Source organism: Narcine bancroftii, chromosome 5 (assembly GCF_036971445.1).
Source record: "Narcine bancroftii isolate sNarBan1 chromosome 5, sNarBan1.hap1, whole genome shotgun sequence".
Lineage (NCBI taxonomy): Eukaryota > Metazoa > Chordata > Chondrichthyes > Torpediniformes > Narcinidae > Narcine > Narcine bancroftii.
The window spans coordinates 192,616,673-192,631,847 of record NC_091473.1 but is presented as its reverse complement, the minus strand read 5'-3'; the positions used below and the strand labels follow the sequence as shown (position 1 = coordinate 192,631,847).

General features: G+C 45.1%; 1 long non-coding RNA gene across 1 annotated transcript in view; it reads left to right on the top strand.

The window, feature by feature from the left end:
* LOC138764479 (uncharacterized) overlaps positions 1-14,122 on the top strand; it is a 36,681-nt gene extending 22,559 nt beyond the window's left edge. Inside the window, exon 3 of the long non-coding RNA XR_011358168.1 lies at positions 13,042-14,122. This is a non-coding gene — a long non-coding RNA (uncharacterized lncRNA). The remainder of the gene's footprint in view (positions 1-13,041) is intronic.
* The last annotated feature ends 1,053 nt before the right edge of the window (positions 14,123-15,175 follow it).

Here is a 15,175-nt window from a genome sequence, read left to right as displayed (position 1 = left end):
AATTAGGAAGCAATTTGAGTTTACCAGAGGGAAGTAACCTTGAATATGTGATTACAGATACAATGTTAATCAAAAGATTTATAACAAATATGTATATCAAACTGCAAGAAAAGTAGAATGAGGAAACAAATGGTAAAACTAAACAAAAATGGGAACAAGATTTAAATATAAAGATAAAAAAGGAAACATGGGAGAAATTATGTTCTGGAACGATGAGAAATACAATAAATACGAGGCTGCGTATGATACAATATAATTGGTTACACAGACTATACATTACACCGCAAAAGTTAAATAAATGGGACCCAACAGTATCTGATAGATGTTTTCGATGTAAAAAAGAAAGGGGAACAACAATTCATGCAATCTGGACATGTGAGAGAGTAGAAAAATTTTGGGATGATCTCAATCAGATATTAAATAAAATAACAGAAAACAATATACCAAAGAATCCAGAGATCTTTCTCCTAAGTAACATAAAAAATAAAGAATTTGGAATTGACTTGGAAGATGCACAAAAAAGATTTGTCAAGATAGCCCTAGCCGTAGCAAAAAAATGTATTATGTCAACCTGGAAATTGGAAGATAATTTGAAAATACAATAATGGTATATAGAAATGAATAAATGTATTCCATTAGAAAAAATAACATATAGTTTAAGAAATAATATTGAAATATTCGAACAAGTATGGGAGCCTTACATTAAATACAATAGCGAAAACCTACCGGGAACAAACATTGCCTAAGTTGATGGAAGGAGAAGAAAAGAAAAGAATGGACTCAGTAGAATTTCTGGTGTATTTTTGTTGAATGACAACATTGTCTGACTGAATTAATGCAACCTAGATTGTATACCTAAAATGGATGAGAGGGGGGGGGGTGGGGGGGTGGCTTGGGAGGAGGGGGGGGGGAGAAAAAAATCACTGTAAATGTGTGGAAAAGAAAAAGTGTATATCATGGCTATTGTGATTTATGGTGTGAAAAATAAAAAATTTAAAAAAAAAATGAAGGGAGCGTCTCTCTTTGAGAATGGAGCTTCAGTTTGTGAGAAGGGAGAGTCGCTCAGCGTGAAGGGAACGTCATTCAATGACAAGGAACGTTCCTCAGTGTGAAGTGAGCGTTCTTCAGAGAGAAGGGAGAGTGTCTCAGTCAGAAGGGATCTCCCTCAGTGTGAAGACCGCGTCCCTCAGTGTAAAGGGTATTGCCTCTTTTTGCCCATACTCCAGGATTTATTAGTTTCCGATCCTCCTCTGTTAGTCCATAAAATTGAACCCCGATACCTGATCCCTGTGGTCTGGTACCGAGAGCCAATTGGTCTTGTAAATCTCGTCCCAACAGGCAAACTCCAGCTTGGGGAACTAGTAAAATATCCTCTGTTATTATCTTTTCTCCCATTTGTATCCTTACATTCTTTAGTGTAGGGACCGTAAAATCTCTTCCTCCCACTCCCGAAACCAGCACTGTCCCTTCTGTTTTAACACCCTCGGGCCGTTGTAAAATACTAGACCGGGCTGCCCCAGAATCTACTAGAAAAGTCATCTCATCACCATGGGGTCCTATGCTTAAATTTACCAATGGTTCTCCCTGCAGCCCCACGGTGTGTATTGACTGAGAACCGTGACCCCCCTATTCATAATCTGCCTCCATCAATGCGTAAGATCGCATCTCCCTGGCTCGCATTGGGCATTCCCTCTTAAAGTGTCCCTCCTTTTTACAATAATAGCAAACAAATGCTCCTGTTTCCCAATTTCTACCAGGGTCTCCACGGGGTCCTGGGAATGGTCGTCGTCTCCGGAATTCTCCTCTACCCCTGCCTCTGCTGTGGTCTCTACTTCCCCACTCCCAGCGCTCCTCCCAATGTCCAGGAGCTGGCACACAGCTCCTAACATTTCCCTGCTGTCCCTCCACAACTTCCTTGACTGCCTGCATCCAAATCTTAGCCTTTCCTTTCTGTTTATCTTCAGACCTCTGGACGTATGCCCTTTGTGCAATCTGTAAAAGCTGTGTTATTCCCTGTTCATGCCAATTCTCTGTCTTTTGTAATTTCTTCCTGATATCTGGGGCTGAATTAGTAACAAAGCCCGTCAATACCAACTATTCACCTGCAGGAGATTCTATATCCAACCCCCCATATTGCTGTATGGCCGCACGCAATCTATTCAGAAATGCAGAGGGGGTCTCCTTGGGACCTTGGGGAACCTCAAATGCCTTCTTAAAGTTCTGTCCTTTTGGAACAGACTCCTTGATTCCTTTTACTAGATTAACCCTGTACTCATCCATTCGCGTGTGACCATCATTAGTAGTCTTATCCCAATTTGGGTTTACCAGGGGAAATTTAGCTTCTCCAGGTATCGCCTCTGATCTCCCTTGGTGTTCCCTATCCCAGACTCTAATCCCTGCCTGGCGAATCATTCCACGCTTATCCAAAGTAAATAGAGTCTTAAAGATAGACATTTATTCATCCCAGATATATATATTAGGTCCCAAAAATTGATCTAATTGTTCTGCACATCCCTGAGGGTCTTCTATCAGGGAGGTCATTTAGGGCTCTGTATAATGATCCGAAAGCTAGAGTTGTTACTAATGGTTTGCTTTCAGAATCCTTTAATTTAACAAGATCTACTAGACAAGATGTCCATTATCATCCGCCTTGTTTGCTTTAGTTATTGAACCTCTAGCACAATTAATACGTCAGAATGATAGTATCAAAGGTATGAGAGTCTTGAATGAAGATTATAAAATAAATTTATTTGCGGATGACGTTTTTCTGTATTTGGTGGATCCTGATGTTTCTCTGCCAACACTTCAAGATTCCTTAGAGATTTATGGTCAATTATCTGGTTATAAGGTTAATTGGACTAAAAGTGAAATTTTATCAATTAGTAAAGATGATTATTCAATGTTTAGAAATATTACGAATTTAAAGTGGACGAAACAAATTAAATATTTGGGAATTAATGTTAATACTGACTACCAAAATTTATATTCACTTAATTATCTTCCTTTAATGAAGAAGATTAAGGGAGATTTAGTTAAATGGAAAGATTTACCTTTGCGTTTATTAGGAAGAATTAATACTATAAAAATGAATATTTTTCCTTGTATACAATATTTATTTCAATCAATTCCTTGTTGTTTACAAAAAAGATTTTTTAAGGATTTATATAAAGTAATTAGGGATTTTTTGTGGAAAGGAAAATTTCCTAGGATGGCGTTGAAAAAATTGATGTGGGATTTTCAATTTGGAGGGTTACGGCTATCTAACTTTCAATTTTATTATGAAGCAGTTCAATTTAGATTTCTTAGCGCATTAATGGCCACACAAGATACACCTAGTTGGGCACAGATAGAATTGGCAGTTATTTCTGAAAAATTTTCGAATGAATTTTTATTTCGATGGAATAAAAATTTGTTACGAACTTATGATGTACCAATATTGAAAAATTTAATGAATTCATGGACAAGTAAATTACATAAAATGGGATTGAAAAATAAGTGGTCGGGAAGATTACCATTAAATAATAATCAACTTGTTCCTTTCATGGTATCTAATACTATTTTGAAACAATGGGAGGAGAAAGGAATACATAATTTATCTGACTGTTTTTTAGAAGGTCATTTTTGTTCTTTTGTAGAATTGCAAAAGAGATTTGATATAAGTGGTTATTCTATATTTGTGTATTATCAGTTAAGATCTTTTGTAAAAGAGGTATGCCAAGGTCGTCAAATGAATTTACTGTCTGAAACTGATTTTGAGAAATATGTGCTCTCATTTCCAAAAAAGGGTTATATATCAGGTTTGTATCGTATTTTGTTGGAAAGTGAAAGTAAAATAGATTGGGATAAAGATAAAATGAAATGGGAAAAAGATTTAAGTTTAACAATAACTGAAGAAGATTGGTCTGAAATCTGTCGTAATAGTGTTCGAAAATTGATAATGCTAGATTGGCGATGATTAATGATAGTTTTATACATCAATTATATTTAACACCCGAAAAATTTTTAAAAATTTGGTTTTAGTAAGTCCGATCTTTGTTTTCATTGTGATCAGGTTTCTGGTACTTTTTTACATGCTGTTTGGTTGTGTGATCGGTTACAACAATTTTGGAAAGGTATTCAATCTGTATTTAATAATCTATATAATCTTCATATTGTATTAGACCCTGATATATTTTTATTAGGAAATATGCAACCGTTTATTGATTTAGAATTAGATAATTACCAGATCTCTTTTATTTACTTAGCGCTGGCAGTGGCCAAGAAATGTATAGCGATTACTTGGAAGAATAGAAATGTATTGTCTTTAGATAGGTGGTATTCAGAGATGAAGTTTTGTTTGGTTATGGAAAGAATATCTTTTTCTATACAAGATAACATGTCCTTTTGAGTTAAAGTGGACCCCATTTATTGATTATATACAATTTAAATAAGTTTGAATTAATCATTTTTTTTCTTTAAAAAAAAACCTTTTTTTTATGATATATTTTTTCTATATATATGTTTTCTTTTTTTCTTTTTTTAAAGTTTTTTTTTATTAGTTTTTTTTTGTTTAAGTTCTTTTTGTTTTTGTTTTTTCATATATATTCTTATATAATAAAAATTTTTGGATTAATAATTAATACTTAATTAATATTTTTTGGTTTTTAAAAAAATATATATCAATCTTTTTTAAAGATAGATATATATATTTTTTATTATTATACTAATAGTATTAATTCTTCACTCTTTATTGTGGGGGTGGGGAGGGGGGGGTTTAGGGGTTAAAAATAGTTTTTTTTTAGTCTTAGTTTTTAGTTGTTGGGGGAGATGCCGAGATTGGTATTGTATTAACTATGTTACTTTGTACTTGTATTACTTTATTTTGTATTTTTTCTGTACGTGAATTACTTACTTTCTTCATATGTTAAAATTAATAAATAAAGTTTCGAAAGAAAAGGGAGGTAATTTCCTTCTTAAAATTGCGCACCTCCATACTAGTCAGAGGCACATTTACGAACCCGAGACCCCCCACATCCCCTCCCAAGGGAACCTCTCGTAAAAGTCTCATCCAGTTAATTTCTGGCTTATCCCCATCTCTATGATGTTTAGGTTCCTGCCCTCCGGGAGACAAATCAAAGGGTTTTTTTGCCCTTCCCTCCCGAAGGGTCTCACACTGTTCTGAATGACCCTCATAATCAAAGTCTCCTCCCTCTCGTGTCAATTGAAGCGGTAATCTTGTACTCTGTGAGCGGGTCATCATACCACCCATACTTTCTTTTTCTTTCTCTAACTGTGGAGGAAGAGGGGAAGGTAAAGAAGGGTAAAGCGGAGGTGAGAGGGGGAAGATAGGAGCCGGCACAGGGGGAGCATAAGGTGGAGGAAGGGAATGTAACACATCCCATCCTTGTATTTCAGGGGCAGAAGGTTCCTCATCCTTCTTGTTCTTACAATCCTTTTCGCTCAAAATCATTTGATCAAACGATCCACTGAGCCAACAGGCTGCATATTCTCTGCTCTCGGTATTACCTCCTTGATTTTGGTAGAGCCAGATGTTCAATGCCTGACACATCCAGTCCTCGTCAGATCCGAACTTTGGCCAATATACCGAACTCCCTTTTATCGGATTCTTAACCCATTCCTGATAGCAATACCTGACCATGGTCTGTTTATCTTTCCCACGGGTTATCCTCGCACCCCAATCAGATAACATTAATCCTAATGGACTATGTTTAGGTATCTGATCCTCCTGTCCTTCTTCAGGTCTGTTTCCCTTGCTACTCACACCTCCCATACTAGCAGGTAAATAAATTCCTCTTACCGGGATCCAGTAGCTATTCCTAGCGCGTTTCCTTAACGTTCTCCTGTCGTTTGTTCTCAATGCCTCTTCTCAGATATCACTCGCTTCGTCCACTGACCAGTTACCCGTCGTCCGGGAGTCCAGCTGAATCAGCCTACCCCTGTCGTCGGGCACTCTGTCAGTGGAGGGAGTGGGATCCCGGACGCGCCCCCATTTGTGAGAAACAGAAGTACCTTCACAGAATTTGCTCGAGACAAAAATTGAGAACAAAGAACATTTATTACACAACAATGCAAAGTTGGGTGCTTCCCCTTACCCTGGGAATACACACACATATACTGGGGCTCACCCAACTTTTATACAGTTCATTTCAGTGTAGAGGTACCCTCCCCCCCCCACTAACATTCTTCCTCCTGGATTGGTTTGGCATTTGGTAATTTCTGTGAAAGACCATGGGGTATCCTGTCTGGGTCCCATCATGTCATTGTCCTTATTCACACATCTCAACCCTCAGGACTTACTATGTGCAGAACTTGCTAATTCTTTCCATCACTATCTTATTCTATTATACTTGCGTAACCCTTCCTAGCACTCTTATCTGAATTCATCCCTACTCAGCACTTACTTAACTTCCTCTAATCTAGTCTAGTATTCCTTATTTCATTCATACTAGCTTTGCTTCCTATATTATAGTGTGAAAAATAAAAAAAATTAAAAAAAAGAGAAGTCACGAAGCGTAGCTAAAAGAAAAGTGAGGATTGTGAGAGATGAGTAAAACTGATATAAAAATATGAAGAAGAGGAAACTAGTATAGATACATGTGTAATGAATAAAGCCAGTATGAATAGGATAAGAATAGATATTAGAATGTAGGAAGTAAAGTTAGTCTGAATAAGATAAGCGTCTTCTAGCCCTAGACAGAATTAGCAAGTTCTACATACAAGGTTGTAGCCCTGAGAGTCGGGAAGCTGTGAATAAGGACAAAGGCAGGTTTGTGAATAAGGACAATGACATGATGGGACACAGACAGGATACCCCCTGGTCCTCCACCAAGTTCACAGAAACAGCACGTAGGCAGACGGGATTGCCTAATGCCAAACTCATCCAGGAGGCAGAAGAATGCAAGGGGGAGGGTACTTCTATACTGAAATCAACTGTATAAAAGTTGGGTGAGCCCCAGTGTATGTGTGTATTCCCAGGGTAAGGGGAAGCACCCAACTTTGCATTGTTGTAGTCATAAATGTTCTTTGTTCTCAATTTTTGTCTCGAGCAAATTCTGTGAAGGTACTTCTGTTTCTAACACAATCACGCTGAGCGACTCTCCCTTCTCACAAACTGAAGCTCCATTCTCAAAGAGAGACGCTCCCTTCTTAATGAGACGTGCGCCCTCCTCACTGAGGGTCGCTCCCTTCACACTGAGGGACGATCCGTTCCTACTGAGACTCTCCCTTCTCACTTATGGACGCTTCCTTCCCACTGAGGGTCGCTCCCTTCCCACTGAGGGTCGCTCCCTTCCCACTGAGGGTCGCTCCCTTCCCACTGAGGGTCGCTCCCTTCCCACTGAGGGTCGCTCCCTTCCCACTGAGGGTCGCTCCCTTCCCACTGAGGGTCGCTCCCTTCCCACTGAGGGTCGCTCCCTTCACACTGAGGGACGATCCGTTCCTACTGAGACTCTCCCTTCTCACTTATGGACGCTTCCTTCCCACTGAGGGTCGCTCCCTTCCCACTGAGGGTCGCTCCCTTCCCACTGAGGGTCGCTCCCTTCCCACTGAGGGTCGCTCCCTTCCCACTGAGGGTCGCTCCCTTCCCACTGAGGGTCGCTCCCTTCCCACTGAGGGTCGCTCCCTTCACACTGAGGGACGATCCGTTCCTACTGAGACTCTCCCTTCTCACTTATGGACGCTTCCTTCCCACTGAGGGTCGCTCCCTTCCCACTGAGGGTCGCTCCCTTCCCACTGAGGGTCGCTCCCTTCCCACTGAGGGTCGCTCCCTTCCCACTGAGGGTCGCTCCCTTCCCACTGAGGGTCGCTCCCTTCCCACTGAGGGTCGCTCCCTTCCCACTGAGGGTCGCTCCCTTCCCACTGAGGGTCGCTCCCTTCCCACTGAGGGTCGCTCCCTTCCCACTGAGGGTCGCTCCCTTCCCACTGAGGGTCGCTCCCTTTACACTGAGGGACGCTCCCTTCACACTGAGGGACGATCCGTTCCTACTGAGACTCTCCCTTCTCACTGAAGGAGGCTCCCTTCTCACTTATGGATGCTTCCTTCCCACTGAGGGTCGCTCCCTTCCCACTGAGGGTCGCTCCCTTCCCACTGAGGGTCGCTCCCTTCCCACTGAGGGTCGCTCCCTTCCCACTGAGGGTCGCTCCCTTTACACTGAGGGACGCTCCGTTCCTACTGAGAGACTCTCCCTTCTCACTGAAGGAGGCTCCCTTCTCACGTATGGATGCTTCCTTTACACTGAGGGACGCTCCCTTCACACTGGGGGACGATCCCTTCTGACTGAGGGATGATTCCCTTCTGACTCTCCCTTCTCACTGAAGGACGCTCCCTTTACACTGATCAGGGGGTATCCTGTCTGTGTCCCATCATGTCATTGTCCTTATTCACAAACCTGCCTTTGTTCTAATTCACACCTTCCCCTTTTTTCTACCTCTTCATATGCAGAACTTGCTAATACTGTCTAGGGCTAGAAGACCCTTATCTTATTCAGACTAACTTTACTTCCTACATTCTAATATCTATTCTTATCCTATTCATACTGGCTTTATTCATTACACATGTATCTATACTAGTTTCCTCTTCTTCATATTTTTATATCAGTTTTACTCATCTCTCATAAAGGGAACGTCTCTCAATGAAAAGTGAGCGTCCCTCTACATGCCCACAGTGAGAAGGGAGAGTCCCTCAGTGAAAGGGAGCGTCTCTCAGTGTGAAGACCACGTCTCTCAGTGTAATGGGGGCGTCCTCAATGGGCTGGGAGCGTCCCTCAGTGGGAAGGGGGCGTCCCTCAGTGGGAAGGGGGCGTCCCTCAGTGGGAAGGGGGCGTCCCTCAGTGGGAAGGGGGGCGTCCCTCAGTGGGAAGGGGGGCGTCCCTCAGTGGGAAGGGTGCGTCCCTCAGTGGGAAGAGGGCGTCCCTCAGTGGGAAGGGGGCGTCCCTCAGTGGGAAGGGAGCGTCCCTCAGTGGGAAGGGAGCTTCCTCAGTCAGAAGCAAGCACATCTCAGTGAGAAGAGAGCATCAATCATTGAGAGGGGAGCTTCCGTTAGAGAGAAGGGAGTATCCCTCAGTGAGAAGGGAACATCTCTCAGTGAAAAATGAACTTCCCTTAGTGAGTTGGTAGCTTCCCTGAGTGAGAAGGGATGGTCCATCAGTAGGAAGGAAGCATCTCTTTGTCAGAAGGGAGCATCCCTCAGTTAGAAGGGAGAGTCTCTCAGTCAGAAGAGAGTGTACCACAGTGAGAAAGGAACACCTCTCATGAAGAATGGAGCATCTCCCATTGAGATGGGAGCTTCCGTTAGGGAGAAGGTAGTGTCCCTCAGCGAGAAGGAAACATCTCTCAGTGAGAAGGGAGCATCCCTCAGTGAGAAGGGAGTGTCCCTCAGTGAGAAGGGAGCGTCCCTCAGTGAGAAGGGAGCGTCCCTCAGTGAGAAGGGAGCGTCCCTCAGTGAGAAGGGAGCGTCCCTCAGTGAGAAGGGAGCGTCCCTCAGTGAGAAGGGAGCGTCCCTCAGTGAGAAGGGTGTGTCCCTCAGTGGGAAGGGAGCATCATCAGTGTGAAGGGAGTTTCTCACAGTTGGAAGGGAACATCTCTCATTGAGAAGCACGTCCCTGCGTGAGAAGCGAGCGTTTCTCAGCAAGAAGTGAACGTCCTTGAGTGAGAAGGGAGCGTCTCTCAGTGGGAATTGAGAGTTTCTCAGTAAGACAAGAGAGTCCCTCAGTGGGAAGCGAGCATCATTCAGTGAGAAGGGAGTGTCTTTCAATGGGAATGGAGCATCTCTCAGTAAGAAGGGAGCGTCACTCAGTGAGTTGTGAGTGTCTCTCAGTGAGAAGCGCGTACCTGAGTGAGAAGGGAGTGTCTCTCAGTGGGAATTGAGAGTTTCTCAGTAAGACAAGAGAGTCCCTCAGTGGGAAGGGAGCATCCGTCAGTGAGAAGGGAGCATTCTTCAGTGGGAAGGGAGTGTCTCTCAGTGAGAAGCGCATCCCGTAGTGAGAAAGGAGCGTCTTTCAGTGAGATGTGCGTCCCTGAGTGAGAAGAGAGCGTCTTTCAGTGAGAAGGGAGCATCCCTCAGTGAGTTGGGTGCATCTCTCTGTGAGAAAGGAGCATCTCTCAGTGAGAAGGGCGAGTCTCTCAGTGAGAAGGGAGCTTTCATCAGTGAGAAATGAGTGTCCCTCAGTGAAATGGCAACGTCTCTCAGTAGGAAGGGACCGTCCATCAGCGGGAAGGGAACATCTCTCGGTGAGAAGGGGGTGTCAGTCAATGTGAAAGACGTGTTCCTCAGTAAGAAGAGAGCGTCCCTCAGTGAGAAGGGAGTGTCCCTCATGAGAAGGGAGCGTCCCTCAAAGAGAATGGAGCATACCTCAGTTAAAAGGGAGCGTCTCTTAGTTAGAAGGGAGCATCTCTCAATCAGAAGGGAGCATTCCTGAGTGAGAAGTGAGCGTCTCTCACTGAGAGGGGAGCTTCTCTTTGTGAGAAGGGAGCATCACTCAGTGAGAAGGGAGTGTCCCTGAGTGAGAAGGGAGTGTCCCTGAGTGAGAAGGGAGTGTCTCTCAGTGAGAAGGGAGTGTCTCTCAGTGAGAAGGGAGCGTCCCTCAGTGAGAAGGGAGCGTCCCTCAGTGAGAAGGGAGCGTCCCTCAGTGAGAAGGGCGCATACCTCAGTGAGAAGGGAGCATCTCTTTGTGAGAAGGGAGCGTCCCTCAGTGAATAACATAAAAGAAGGAGGGGAGATTTGATTGATGTATTTAAAATTATGAGGGTGACAGCTTTTTCCACTGAGTGAAGGTGAGATACAAACCAGAGGACATGGGTTAAGTGTGAAAGGAGAAAGGTTTCAAGGGAACTTCAACACACAGCAAGCGGTGGGAGTGTGGAACGCGCTGCCAGCTGAAATGGTGAATGCGGGGTCATTTTTAACATTGAAGAAGAATTTGGACAGGTGGGGTGGGGTGTGTGCTGGGTGCAGGTTAGTGGTTCTAGGAAGAATAACAGACCAGAAGGGGCCAAAGGGCCTTGTTTCCATACTGTAATGTTCTGTGGTTCTACAAACATGACATCATGTAAAGTCCATTTCTATCTGTTTTTCCCCCAGGAGGTCCCTATCCCTCTCTCACTCTGGGGGGGGGGGGTCCCCCTCCACTCCTGCTGCCTTGTCCCATTTCACTGGGTGCTGGGTGTCCCCCCCAGCTGACTCCTACCCTCTCCAGGGTGAGGCGCCCAGCGAGCGGAGCACCCTGAGGACATGGTAGGGATGGCCACACTGCCACACAGCAGCATCCGCGTGATTCCTGCCTTTGGGATTGAGCTCCAATCATCCGGGTTTTCTGTTCGATAGAGTGAGGGTTAGGCAGGGATGGGTGTAGGGGACTGGAGGGGGTTTATAGAGACCGGGAGGGGTGTGGGGGACTGGAGTGGGTTGCAGAGACGGGGAGGAGTGAAGGGGACCAGACAGGGAGAGCTATAGGGGACCGGAGGGACATAGATGGAGGGAGGGGTGTATGGGATTGGAGGGGGTGATAGAGGTAGGGAGGGGTGTAGGGGACCAGAGGGCGTGACAGAGACAGAGAGGGGTGTCAGGGACTGGAGTGGGTGACAGAGATAGGGAGGGGTATCGGGAACTGGGGGGCGTTCCCTCCACACTGCCTCTCCGACCTCGCAGTGCTCCCTCAATTTGTGTCCGGGACAAGATCCTCTCTGCCTTAGATAATTCAGCAACTGCGGGGTCCCAGCCTTCTTGCTCTGTTCATCCTCTCTGGGGTACAGATGGCTCCCTGTGGGCGGATCCGTGGAGGCTGATTTGCAGGTGTGCAATAAACCTGCCTCAGAACAGCTGAACAAATGTGCGCCCATCAGTCTGTTGGTGTCAGGTTGTGTCAGACTCTGAGGCGGGCGTGGATCGTTATCTTTTCCAGCTGACACATCCTATCTGTTGGCTGCCATCGCAGCCAACTAGTATCTACCCAGTTGCTCACACACCCTCCCCTGCCTGAATCCTCGATCCATGGATCTACACTCTCAGCCAGCACAACGAGGACTGCTTTGTCCCCTCCACCACCAGATTCCTGAATGATCAGTGAACTACCTCAATTTGTCTCTTTCTGGCACTATCTAAGTTATTTTGCAATGTGGTTCCGATTATTGCCAGAACTTGGGGCGGGGCGGTGGGGGGGGAGAGGTCAAACAGGCGCATAGAAGAATGAGGGGAGATTTGATGGAGGTATTTAAAAAGACCGAGGGGGACGGAGAGAGTCAACATACGTCAGTTTTTTCCACTGAGACTGGGTTAAGGGGTAAAGTTTAGAGGGAACTTCTCCGCACACAGAGTGTGGGATGAGGTGAACGCTGGCTCAGTTTTAAGGTTGGAGAAGAATTTGGGCAGGTCCATGGATGGGAGAGGGGAGGTGGAGGAGGGCTACGGAGTGGGTGCGGGCCCAGGTGGAATAATGGTTCGGCACAGACTAGAAGGGCCAAAGGGGGCCAGTTTCTGGACTGTACTGTTCTGTGCTACGAGGGACATGTTTGCACTGTGAAGCGGCCAAATTTTGTGATACTCTCAGGACAATAAATTCTGATTCTGCAAGCCCTGGTCCTCTGCCGGCGCAGGTAGGCAGGCTCCTTGTGAACCCAGAAGTCAGAAAACATTATCCGATCCAATTTTTATTTTCACTGTGTGCTGGGCAAAGTTCACCAACTGCTTGGATCGTGGCCTGGCTTGCTAATTCAGGAATGCAGAAGGCAACAGAACGAGGCACCGGCCTCCTGTCCAATCCACGGCACCGAGTCGAAGTGCCGAGTGGCCTGCTTTCCATGCCGCAGTGGCCCAAGGCTGCCAGCATCACAAAGGATTCCCCCCCCCCCCCCTCAATCTCCCTGGCTGCCACTTCTCACCAGTCCCTTCAGCCTGAAAGTTAAAGAACAGTTATCAGGCTCTTGAACTTCCCCCTTGGCACACTAATCCGGAACTGTCTGCATTAGTGCAGGTCACCTTTTTTGCACTAGAATTATTGTGAATATTTATATCTAATTATCATTTTCATTTAACCCATTCATGTCCAGGTCCTGGTTTTCAGGGATGATCAACAAGTGCTTCTGCATTCATCGAAAACAAGCACCTGCTCCACGAAGGAAATCGATACGGTTATTTCTACAAGGCATTTTTTATTTATGAGTGAGAGCCCAAAGCCTGACTGGATGCTGTCGATCGGAGAGACCAGCGGAATGCTGTTGTTGAGAGAGACCGGCAGGACTCTGTCAATTGGAGACACCAGCGGGCGCTGTCAATCGGAGAGAGCGGCGGGATGCTAAAGTTCTCTTTTCTTTTGCTTTTTACCATTTTTTTTTTGTTTTAGTTGTTTAATTTTTAAAATTCTCAGAGTGGGGAGGGGAGTAAATGTTTGTAACTGAGAAGTGAATTGTACTAATAGGTCAAAAAGGATTGTTTTTTCAGATAAGATACTATATTTTGGGAAAAATTTAAAAAAAAACTATTGTTGAACAGCTCCGGTCGGATCTGCGTCAGGGTCTTTTGTTGGCTACTATCAACTGTCGGTTATAATTTTCTCCATCAGCTCTACCTCACCCCAATACAAAGCTGAATCCTCACAGATGAGTTTTAAGGTGCGGTGTGGACCTTTCACCTGGCTTTGCCCGAAGGTGCAGCCCCTTCATGTATGACCTCCGTGACACCCTGGCCACGATCACGGGAATCACTTTCCCAGTGTTCCCAGAGCTTTGTCTTCTTTACCACTAAACTCGTACTGAAATTAAACTCTCTGAGATTGCCTTATGTGTGGCCAGGAAGTACATAGCGGTAACATGGACGTCTGACTCTTGTCTCCTCGTGGATATAGGTGGTCTTCAGAGCGGAATAGTTGCATCCCACCTGAAAAGGTCACATCCAAACTCAGGAAGGGATAGAACACCTTCCTAAATCTCTGGCAGCCTTACTTAGAGCATTTCAGTACCCCACTGGTGTCAATATTGGGTTACGATCGCAACTGGCCACCCAGTGGACCTCTGGAAAGATTTTAACCCTGTGGTATTATCCTGTCTCCAGATGTTTTACTGACGCATGGACAATGGGATGATCTTTTATTTCTTTTTCTTCATTTCTTTTCTCTGTTTAATAGAATGTATAGAGGGGAGGGGGTGGAGGGAGGGGGTGGAGGGAGGGGCTCTCAATGTTTTGTATGGTATGACTTTTGATTGTTAAATATATTTAAAATTATAAATAAAATATTACAACGAAACCCAGCACATATACTCCGTAATCCTATTTACAGGGACACTACCAAAAAGTGCGTATACTCCGCATCCCCGTTTACAGGGACTATGCCAACAAGCACGTTTTCTCCATGTTCCCGTTTACAGGGACCCTACCAAAAAGCACGTATACTCCGTGTCCCTATTTACAGGGACTGGTTTTATACCCAACCACCAGCTGGTTCGTACTGGTGTTCATACCATGGTTTACCCATGGACCCAGTCCAGAGTGTAAATTATGAAAGGTTAAAAATAGCCAGGGTCTAAAGGGTCAATTCAATTTGTTTATTACAGTCCGTTCGGCCCATGATTTTGTGCCGACCTTTATCGACCTACTCGAACAATTCACATGGGCTGTTGGCAGACTGGCTTATGGGAACCGGGACTCGAGAGGGCGCTGAGGGCAAGAGGGGTCGGGGTGGGGGGTGGAACACTCCCGCAGGGGCCTCAGGCACTGAAGGGCTCCCTGATCGTGTTGGAAGATCGAATCTGGAGCTCGAGTGGCCGATGGATTGCACATGAGTCCATGAGACCGCTGGAGGCAAATCTTTTGACACTCCGTGTCTTTCTCCTGTTGTTAGGGGCGCCAGGCAATGCTTCTGGAGACTCTTAGCCTTACGACCGGAAAAGGTTGAAGTATATCATGTACATTATATTTTTTAATGTATTATTACACGACAATAAAAGGAACCTCTGGACCCTCTGGTTTTCTTTCATCCACGTGCCTGTCTTAAATGCCTCCATTGTCCCAGCCTCCACCCCCACACCTGGCAATGAATTCCAGGCACCCACATCTCTCTGTGTAATAAAACTTAACCCCTGACATCTCCCCTAAACTTCCCTCCTTTAAATTGGTACAGGTGTCCCCTGATCCCGGCTTAGCTAGGCCTCAGAATCTTGGAGACCTCTATTCAGTCTCCTCTCATCC